The sequence below is a fragment of the Heptranchias perlo genome, chromosome 29 (genome assembly GCF_035084215.1).
Source record: "Heptranchias perlo isolate sHepPer1 chromosome 29, sHepPer1.hap1, whole genome shotgun sequence".
Taxonomy (NCBI): Eukaryota; Metazoa; Chordata; class Chondrichthyes; order Hexanchiformes; family Hexanchidae; genus Heptranchias; species Heptranchias perlo.
Window position 1 is genome coordinate 18913272 of NC_090353.1, and position 11212 is coordinate 18924483.

The 11212-nt window shown below is 43.5% G+C and overlaps 1 protein-coding gene across 1 annotated transcript in view; it reads right to left on the reverse strand.

The window, feature by feature from the left end:
• The window catches only part of LOC137299471 (ran-binding protein 3-like), a 303210-nt gene that overhangs the window by 288410 nt on the left and 3588 nt on the right, over positions 1–11212 (reverse strand). The gene's annotated exons all lie outside the window — the stretch shown is intronic.

Genomic DNA, 11212 nt, shown 5'->3' on the forward strand with positions numbered 1-11212 from the left:
ATTCAAATGTAATGACTGAGACTATGGAGGTTCATTGGAAACATCCCTAAACAATCACACATGACATGTTTGAATAACGTCAATAACTTGTGCTTAGAAAAGGTTAGTTGTCAGTGAAGTCTCACCCGGCTATGGTTTGATTGGTGGCTCAAAGGACTAATCTCTGGACATGAAGAGCTAGAAATGGATAAGAAGTCAAGTCCTTGGCTTCCTGATCAGCTAAGAAATAAGGAAGCAAAGAAACAGACAGGCAAGGACAGCCTGCAACGTCTAGTAAGGAAGACAGATCTAAACAGACAGTCCATGGTTTATACGGGAGTCTTTTCTTTGATGCAAAAGCATGTGCTGTGCTTAAGAAACACACAGTACAGTAAACCATATATTAATGGACCAGGAAACGAGTCTTAAGTCACTTAAAGTGACTTCCCAGTTATATTAGTTCTTAACACCCAATAGAAGAGGAAAATACATTTTGTGTCAGTCCCATCACCCCAGAAGGGCTGCACATGACACTTCCCTTGAGAACATTAGCACCCAGACATCGGACATTGAAATCAGGATAAGCCGAAAAGTCCTTGAGCTTAACATTGGTAAAACCAAAGCTATCCTCTTCAGCTTCTGAGAACTCCCACATGCCTCTTACTTCGACTTCATTTACCTTCCAAGCTGCCGTCTCGGGCCAAGGCCAGAGGTGCATATCCAGATGGGTACAGCTCAACCCCAATCCCACTTTCCTTTCCCACATCCAATCCATCATTAAGATCACTTTCTTCCACTTCTTCAACATTGCCATTTCTGCCCGTTCCTCTTCTGCCACCAAAACTCTAATCCATGTCTTTACCACTTGGACTTCTCCAATGGTCACCTTGCCAGCCTCCCCCATTTCCACCATGCACAAACTACAAATCATCCAGAACGCCAAGGCCCATGTTGTCACCTGTAGTAAGGTCCACATCCCTATCAACCCTATTCTCACAAAGTTCTACTGGCTTCCTGCATCTCAAAGAATTGGTTTTAAAATTCAAATTCATCCACAGAGTCATTTCTTCTTGCTTCCATGATCTCCTCCAGCCCTATGTCTACACATGCACTCTCTGGTCCTCTGATACCCACTTTTCATTCCCTGCCCTCTCCACGCCAACATTGACACCTGCTCTTCGAACCACTTTGCCCCCACCCTCTGAAACCCCTTCCCTGAGCAAATCTGCCTTATTACCTCCCACTCTACCTTCAAAAACATCCTTAAAACTTTTCTCCCCCTAGACTCTTTTTTCTTTCTCCTCCTGTTTAATGTCCTCCACCCAGCAAAATGCTCTGATGTCTCTTAACATATTGAGTGCTAGCAAAATGCATGTTTTAGCATAGTGTTTCAAACATACATTCAGCATTGTGGGGGCTGAGTCAGCGGGTCAGTGACAAAAATCAGCACATATCAGGCCCCTCTCCCTTCAATGCTTTTCTGACAAGAATCCTGCTGCTAATGGAAGAAATCCTGACCACTGCATACTACAGGTAGGAATTTTTGCAGGAACAAGAGTTCCCGCCTACAGTAGGCAGCAGCCAGAATCCCTGAATTAACTCAGACTTTCTGCCGCTGCGCCATCGGAAGTGCAGTGTAATCCTGCGTATAAATGGGGTTTCCACCGCCATTCCGCAAAGTTACGCAAAGCAGAGGCAAAAAGTCCAAGGAAATTCGGAGGCCTTGTTTTTGCTTTTGTTAGATTATATTTAATCTAACAAAATTAGATATATCTGTCGAGTGTGAAATACAAGAGCTTTAAATGGCTGAAAATGCATCATTTTAATGCAAAAATTCCAAATTTCTCAAGGAAGCACGTCCCTAGAAATACATCATCAATTTTCTGCATTTAGCAGTTAGATTTCCCCTTCAGGCTGTCACACACTATTTTTTTTCCTCCACAAGTGAAGGAATGTTGTGTATACTTACAGCTTAAGTTACAAATTCTGTGTAACTACTTGTATTCATGACATAGGATTACAATCATAAGAACATAAGAACTTAAGAACATAAGAAATAGGAGCAGGAGTAGGCCATACATCCCCTCGAGCCTGCTCCGCCTTTTCAATCAGATCATGGCTGATCTTCAACCTCAATTCCACTTTCCTGCCCGATCCCCATATCCCTTGATTCCCCTAGAGTCCAAAAATCTATCGATCTCAGCCATGAATATACTCAACGACTCGGCATCCACAGCCCTCTGGGGTAGAGAATTCCAAAGATTCACAACCCTCTGAGTGAAGAAATTCCTCCTCATATCAGTCTTAAATGACCGACCCCTTATCCTGCGATTATGCCCCCTAGTTCTAGACACTGCAGCCAGTGGAAACAACCTTTCAGCACCTACCCTGTCAAGCCTCCTCAGAATCTCATATATTTCAATGAGATCACCTCTCATTCTTCTAAACTCCAGAGAGTATAGGCCCATTCTACTCAACCTCTCCTCATAGGACAACCCTCTCATCCCAGGAATTAATCTAGTGAACCTTCGCTGCACAGCCTCTAAGGCAAGTATATCCTTCCTTAGATAAGGAGACCAAAACTGTACGCAGTATTCCAGATGAGGTCTCATCAAAGCCCTGTAACATTGTAGTAAGACTTCCTTAGTCTTGTACTTCAACCCCCTTGCAATAAAGGCCAACATACCATTTGCCTTCCTAATTGCTTGCTGTACCTGCATGCTAACTTTTTGTGTTTCTTGTACGAGGACAAGTCTCTCTGAACACCAACATTTACTAGTTTCTCACCATTTAAAAAATGTTCTGTTTTTCTATTCTTCCTACCAAAGTGAATAACTTCACATTTCCCCACATTGTACTCCATCTGCCACCTTCTTGCCTTCTCACTTAACCTGTCTATATCCCTTTGCAAACTCTTTGGGGTCAATTTTACAATGGTGGTGGGTTGGCTGTGAGGGGGTGAAGGTGCATGTGGCAAACCTGCCTGAACAAAACTTACTTTGCCGTCAGGAGCTGCAACGTGGGGCAGGGGGGGGGAGGGGGGGTAGAAAAAAAGAGAGCCAGGGGGTGGGGGAGAGTGTAAGATCGGGGGGGGGGGAGAGGGGAAGATCGGGAGGGTGAGGGGAAGATTGGGGGTAAAGAGGGGGACATTGGGGAGGAGAGGGAAGATCGGGAGTGAAATAGGGGATATCGGGGGGAGAGTGGAAGATCGGGGGAGAGAGGGGAAGATCGGGTGGACATCGGGGGGGGTGAAGAGGGGGACATCAGGGGGGTGAAGAGAGGGAGATCGGAGAGGGGGACATCAGAGCAGGGTGCAAAGGTAGGTTCATTTGGTGTTTTAATTTCCTTCTATGGTGTTTTATGTAATTTATTTAGTTTCTTTTTCCCTGATCCAGGCATGAATTAGAAGCGGTGGGCAAGCCAGGTAAGTTAAAAATCGTTATAATTACTTAATCGATCACAGGTAAAGTGCCTTAAGTACCTCAATGAGGTACATTTGGCTCTTTAATGCAGGACTTCCAGTTTCGAGTCATTTGCGTCCCCGGGAAACTCGGAAGTCGGCGGGTTGGAGCCGGCTTCTGAATTTGAACGGGATTTCCGCAATTTTTGGAGCCCCCAACGCACCCGCAATTGCCTCCTAAAATTGAGCCCTTTGTGTGCTCCTCACAGCTTACTTTCCCACCTAGCTTTGTATCGTCAGCAAACTTGGATACATTACACTCGGTCCCTTCATAGAATCATAGAAAGGTTAAAGCACGGAAGAAGGCCATTCAACCCATCAAGTCCGTGCCGGCTCTATGCAAGAGCAATCCAGCTAGTCCCACTCCCCCACCCTATCCGATATTCCTGCAAATTTTTTCCTTTCAAGTACTTATCCAGTTCCCTTTTGAAGGCCATGATAGAATCTGCCTCCACTACCCCCTCAGGCAGTGCATTCCAGATCCTAACCACCCGCTGTGTAAAAAAGCTTTTCCTTATGTCACCTTTGGTTCTTTTGCCATCTAAGTCATTAGTTTAGATTGTAAATATCTGAGACCCAAGCACTGATCCTTGCGGCACCCCACAAGTTACAGGCTGCCGACCTGAAAATGACCCATTTATCCCTACTCTCTGTTTTCTGTCCATTAACCAATATTGTCTTTCCAAGCTAAGATGTTACCCCCAACCCCATGAGTCCTTATCTTGCGTAACAACCTTTTATGTGGCAGTTTATCGAATTCCTTTTGAAAATCCAAATATACTACATCCACTGGTTCCCCTTTATCTACCCTGCTAGTTACATCCTCAAAAAACTCTAATAAATTTGTCAAACATGATTTCCCTTTTGTAAAACCATGTTGACTCTGCCTAATCATATTATGATTTTCTAAGTGCTCTGTTACCACTTCCTTAATAATGGATTCCAACATTTTCCCGATGACTGATGTCAGGCTAACTGGCCTAAAGTTCCATGTTTTCTCTCTCCCTCCTTTCTTAAATAGCGGTATTCCATTTGCTACCTTCCAAACCGCTGGGACCGTTCTAGAATCTGGGGAATTTTGGAAGATCATAACCAATGCATCCACTATCTCTGCAGACACCGCCTTTAGAACCCTCAGATGTAGGCCATCAGATCCAAGGGATTTATTAGCTTTTAGTCCCATTAATTTCTCCAGTACTTTTTCTCTACTGATATTAATTACTTTAAGTTCCTCACTCTCATTAGCCCCTTGGATCCCCACTATTTCTGGTATGCTTTTTGTCTCTTCTACTGTGAAGACAGATACAAAATATTTGTTTAACGCATCTGCCATTTCCTGATTCCCCATTATAATTTCTCCTGTCTCAGCCTCTAAGTGACCAACATTTACTTTTGCTACTCAATCAAGTCTGTTTTTGAGTTTTCAGCTTTTAAGGGTTGTATCAGCTTTTTTGAAACTTTTGGTCAGCAATTGCTAGTTTTCCTGCTTTTGCTGTGAATCAGATGCCATATATTATAATGCAGCCACAGACCAAGATAATTCTCAGACAAAGCCACCCCCACAGACATAACTGGTTGATGCTACTTTTTTAAAAATTAAGTTTGGCTTCACTCCTATTTTCTAAAATGAAATAAGAACAACTTGCATTTATGAAGCACCTTAACATAGAAAAAACTTCCCAGGACGCTTCACAGAGACATAAGGAAAAATTGAAACATGAGCTGAAGGAGTTATTAGGAGGTGTGATAAACAAGCTTGGTTGAAGAGGTGGGTTTAAGGATGATCTTAAAGGAGTGAGAATCCCTACGTGGTCAGTTTTTAGTAAAATATTAAGATGCCGACGTGGCAAAGAAGCAGAATGCAAAATGGTTAGAAAGGGTTAATTAGTTAGTAACTGAGATTGGGACAGATGGCCTGGCCCTCCTGCTGGGCCATATGTTTGCTTAGTCAGCAGGCCTGCATTGTCTTATCAATGATAGGTCTTTGATGTGAGTCAAGGACTGGTCTGAATGTCTCCATGTTTATGGCAGATCAATATAGGTATGTTTTGGGTATAGGGATTATCCCTTTGGATAAATAAATAATAAATGAAGATTTGACAAATTAATCACTTGGGCTCTCAAGAAGAGCCGCAATGGATTTTCTGTGTTTCTTTTAAAACAGGTGACCCTGGGTTTTTTTTGGGACCACGTGAGTGTTGATGGTGCAGGATTACCAAGAGTAGTTACAAAGTTACGGTGCAACCTTTGCTGGAGAAATTTGGTGCAGGAAACGATCCAGTGGTGTTAAAGATTTAAGACTTTAGCTGCAGACATCAGCGGATACCAAATGTCACAGCGTGGTGATATCAACCTGATTCTCTTCTTTTGAAAACATTTTGATTTGTTTTGTTTTAGCCTATTTGTTGTCTTCCGAGACAGAATGCTCGAGGTGGGGAGATATGGGAATTTCTCTAAAGTCATTGAATTGGGCATGATAAAAAAAATCAATCCGGCATAAATATACAATCTAGTGGAAGTCAGGAAAGTGTAGTTGAGAATAGCAAATTGATAGCTTTCTCGTGGAGATATTTGTGTCCTTGCCTATAATGAATAATGAGAAAACTACACTCAATAGCCTGGCCACTACCCTGACATCGGGACCATGCAGGGGGAGATAAGCACTCTCGACACCCCTGATCTTTTTGATAAGATAACCTGAAAACCTAAGAATGGCTACAGTGGACATAAAAGATACAAATGTATGTTGCCATCATCTGAAATGGAGACCAGGATGAAGAACATGATTACAAAGGCCTGTGGCCTGGTGAGCTATTGCAACCACTCTTTAAACAAACCAGTTGCTTTTACAGGACTGAATCCTACAGGTCATATGATGTGTGCCATGGAAAATGTTCGGAAATACCATAAGGAAGAAGAGACTGGCCAGCAGAAAGTTAATATCCAAGAACACTAAGCTCATTCCTATGAGATGCTGCTAGTATGCGGAGATACATGAAGAAGATACAGTGAAGAATGAGTCTCAGACAGGCTCAGTTACTTGACAACAGCACAACAGGAAAATGGTTAATGTGGTCCAGGCGAGTGAGAAATCCTTTTAAACAAGGCACTGACACATGGTCCATAGAGAAACCAACTAATTAATGAAACAGTCAGGAAACACTGGTATCAATCAAAAGGACTGAAATTAAAGTAAAGAGGGACACAGTAATTTGGATTTCCAAAATTCAGGGTTAGGTTCCCATCAGTTAACAATAAAATTGGGAGAAACAATATTTAGAAGATATCCGCACGATGGATACAAAATTACAAGATTATGAGGGGCCCAGATAAAGTAGACTGGAAGTACCTGTTTCCCCTAGCAGAGGGTTCAAGAACTAGAGGACGTAGATTTAAGCTGATTGGCTGGAACAAAATTAAAGGGATGTGTTACTAGACATGCTGTCACTGTATGTCCACATAGTGTTGGACACAGCCTAGAAGCACAGTGTGGGTTTAATAATACCGGTACCAATCAGGATATTAACTGTACCATGGAGGCCCTAGAGGCGGATCTAAAACCCACTTAAGTGGTATATGCCGGAGAGGGCGAATACTGTGTTACAACTAATTTGAAAACGTTTAAATATGCCAATCTAACTTGTGATATTTTAAGTCCAGAATTCTACTCCATTTCTGAAGTCCTGGTTCGGATTGGACCCGAGGAACTGGTAGAGATACACCGGCATAACCTCACCACCTTACAAGTTTCTGAGAATGCCAGAAAGGACTTCAAAGAATATCAGGACACATTTGGGTATCTGACACCCCTGTTGCCTAAATACTTGGAAGCATTGCGAATGGAGATACGCCTCTCCTAGAAGGGTTATTATAACCTACAACAGGACAATAACAACATTAAGCATGACATTGACCAAATTAAAGTCACCACCTGGTGAAATTACCTCTGGAATTTGGGACTGAATATACAGATCCATCTTTGGATTAGATTAGTTTCATATGTATTAGTCGTAGTGCAGTTTGTTGTAATGTGCTTCTTGATTTTCATTGCATGTAATAAATGTAAGCAGAGGATGAAGGTTTTGGCAAAGATAGTAAAACAGAGCCTGGGTGAGAATGTTCCCATTGTCTCTGTGGTTTCAACTAAGAACACATCTTAATGGTACTGGGAGTAGCACCCGCTGGGGTAAGGTGCATGTAAAAGGGAAGACAATTATAGTTCGATAGGATTATCAGATGCTCTGCCTCTCTTCCACCCGGACTGGTGGCCAACACGAAGGGAACCTGGTTAAGATGAGGTACAGCATCTAACGGGATATTGTAGGGAGAATTTGGATTAAGGGATATAATGGGGAGGGTACCAATTCACAGGTGTAAAATGGTCTGAAAGGTACCATTCAGTCTAGTTAGGCTGGAAACAAAATATAAAGCACCATGGGATATTTGACTATGTTAGCCTTTTCAAACTAACATGAATAGGTTTAGCTGACCAAGGACATTCGCAACTTACTTGAGAGATGTTTAGAAGGAGTCTGTTCCTGAGAACAGATAAGATACAAAGGCGTATTGATGAAACATGTCTGTGTTCTATTGGGACTTCTCTAGTTCAAGGGCTAGTCATATTCATTGTTATAATTCTTATAGTTTATTGCTTACTTAAATGTTGCTGCGCTGCAGAACCAGTGAGCACCGTAATAATTGGTTATCATAAAATGATAAAAGGGGGGAATGAGAATCCCTACGTGGTCAGTTTTTAGTAAAATATTAAGATGCCGACGTGGCAAAGAAGCAGAATGCAAAATGGTTAGAAAGGGTTAATTAGTTAGTAACTGAGATTGATACAAGTGGCCTGGCCCTCCTGCTGGGCCATATGTTTGCTTAGTCAGCAGGCCTGCATTGTCTTATCAATGATAGGTCTTTGATGTGAGTCAAGGACTGGTCTGAATGTCTCCATGTTTATGGCAGATCAATATAGGTAACGAGCTTAGCCAAAGTTGAAAGACATTCCGGGTTGGGAGATGAGGAACAGAAGGGACAGGGAAGAACATTCCAAGTTGGAAGATGAGGAAGTTATCCCCTTTGATGTCTAACAGCAGCATGATCAGCACATGGACGATTTATGATTGGCCGGAAATAATGTAACCTCGCATGGCAACCTGTGCCCCGCTTATGATTGGTGTTGACCCTCGTTAAGTATGTTCCAACCCTATTCATCTGTATAAAAACGTGTGGATTTCTGTATGTTTTTGTTCTTGCTCTGCCAGCATAGAGGGACTCTATCAGGAGTCCAAATCAATGCTGCAGACTAAGAACCCTGCTATTAAAGATGTGTTGAACTTTAAAATGTATTCGACTTCAGTTATTACTGAACCAGACTGAGGGGAAAGAATCCGGATCGTCAGGAGCAAAGGGAGGGGGAGAGGCAGAGGGGTTTGGAGAGACAATTCCAGAGTGCGGGGCCTAGGCGGCTGAAGGTATGGCCACCAATTGTGGGGCGAAGGTAGCTGAGGATGCACAGTTCGAGGCGGGGGGGTGGTGTTGGTGTAGTTGTGGGGCTTTGAGCAGGTTACAGAGATAGGGAGTGGCAAGGCCATGAAGGGATTTAAACAAAAGGATGAGAATTTTAAATCTGATGCGTTGGAGAAATAGGAGCCAAAGTAGGTCAGTGAGGAATTGGTGTAGAATGAGGTACGGAGAGCAGAGTTTTGGATAAGCTGAAGTAAATGGAGGGTGGAGAATGGGAGAACAGCTACGAAAGCATCGGAATAGTGAAGCCCCGGAGTGACAAAGGAGGGTTCTGGCAACAGATGGGCAGAGGTGGGCGATGTTATGGAAGTAGAAGTAGATGGTATTTATGATGGAGATGATATGGGGTCAGAAACTCAGCTCAGGGTCCAATAGAATTCTGAGGTTGTGAACACTCTGGTTCCGCCTGAGACAGTGGATGGAATCGATGGCAAGGGTACGGAGTTTGTGGTCAAAGATAATGGCTTTGGTCTTACCAATATTTACCTGGAGGAAATTGTAGTTCATGCAAGACCAGATGTTGATCAAACAGTCTGACATCACAGAAACAATGGAGGGTTGAGACAGGTGGTGGAGAGGTAGAGCTTTTTATGTCTCAGTGTGTAGATGAGGAAGAGGTCAAGGATAGATTCTTGAGGGACTGGAGGATGGGAAAAGAAGCCATTCCTGTATTTAATCTGACAACAATCGACGGTCGTCCCATTGAGCTGGATGACGGAGGAGAGCCACTGGAGGAGGATGGTTTGCTTGATCGAGTCAAAGGCTGGAGGGAGAATGAGGAGGGATACCATGGTCATAGTCACAGAGCTTGTCATTTGTGACTTTGGTTAGGGCCGTTTCAATGCTGTGGCAGGGGCGAAAATCTAATAGGAGAGATTCAAACATGGAGTTGCAAGGAAGGAGTGCATGGATTTGGGAGGCGACAATGCATTTAAGGACTTTGGAGAGGAAAGGGAAATTGGTGATGAGATGGTAGTTTGCCAGGATAGAGGGTTAAGGATGTTTTTTGAGGAGGGGATGATGATGGCAGTTTTGAAAGGGAGGGGTACAGTACCTGAGGAGAGGAAACTATTTACAATGTCAACTAGTATGGGGGCCAGGAAGGGAAGTTGAATGGTCAGCACTTTAGTGGGAATCAGGTCAAGGAAGGAGGAAGTGGGTCTCATGGATGAGATGACGTTGGAGCGGGCATGAGAGGAGATGGGAGAGAAACTAGAAAGAGACGAGGACTCAGGGCTAGGGTAGAGGTAGGCCTGGGGGGAGGTTTGGCTTGAATAGGAAAAGGGATGGGGGGAAGCAGCAGATGCAGCTGAATGGCAAAGATGTCCATGGGCTCATCGTACTTGTTGTTGGAGGTGAGGGTGGAGGGGCCAGAAGATAGATGTTTAGGGAGACGGTTGATAGTGGTGCAAAAAAGCCAGGAGTAATCTTTGCTCTCCAATGATGATTCTGGAGTAGTGGATGGTTTTGGCAAAGAAATGTGAGGCCTGATAGTGCTTGATGTGGTCCAGCCAGATGTGGTCATGGATGGCTAAACCAGTTGTTACCCAGATACATTTAATTCTGTGTTCCCTGGACTTGAAGTAGCAAAGATGGGGTCATACTAGGGGGAACAACCAGGATAGAAGAGAGTAAAAGTTTTTCTGGAGACAAGGGCATAAAGGTGGAGATGAGTGAGTGGTTGGTCAAATTATCATGGCAAATGGAATGCCAAAAGGTAGGCAGTTGGGAATTTGAAAGTGCAGTTGTAAATCTACTGTAAAGAGGGAGGAGATCTCGGTGAGAAACTCAGGGTGGACAAGAAGATATTAAAGGAGAGGTGACGGGTGGAACAGAGTAAGGTGATCAAAGGAGGAGATGATGTCTTTAGGAGTAGGAGGAGAGACCAAGGTGTGAATTGGTGACAAGGACCACATCATCGTAATGATTTGGGTGGGGCAGGTGGTAGAAAGTATGGAGAAATAAGAGGCAAGGTGTCACCACCCATGAACCAAGTTTGGTCAAAGCCAGAATGTCAATGCAGTCATTCACAACATGTTCATGGATGACAAGAGCTTTGTTCACGTGTGAATGGACATTCTGGAGGGTAATGTGCAGAGGGTCAGTGATTGATCCGTTGGCAGAGTCCAAGGGAATAGTGGTGGATGGGGTGAGCTGATGGGAAGGATGTTGCCAAAGTAGAAATCTCCGTTTGTGTCACAGGATATATTTTTACAACCAGCATGGTTATCCCTAAGTATTAATTTT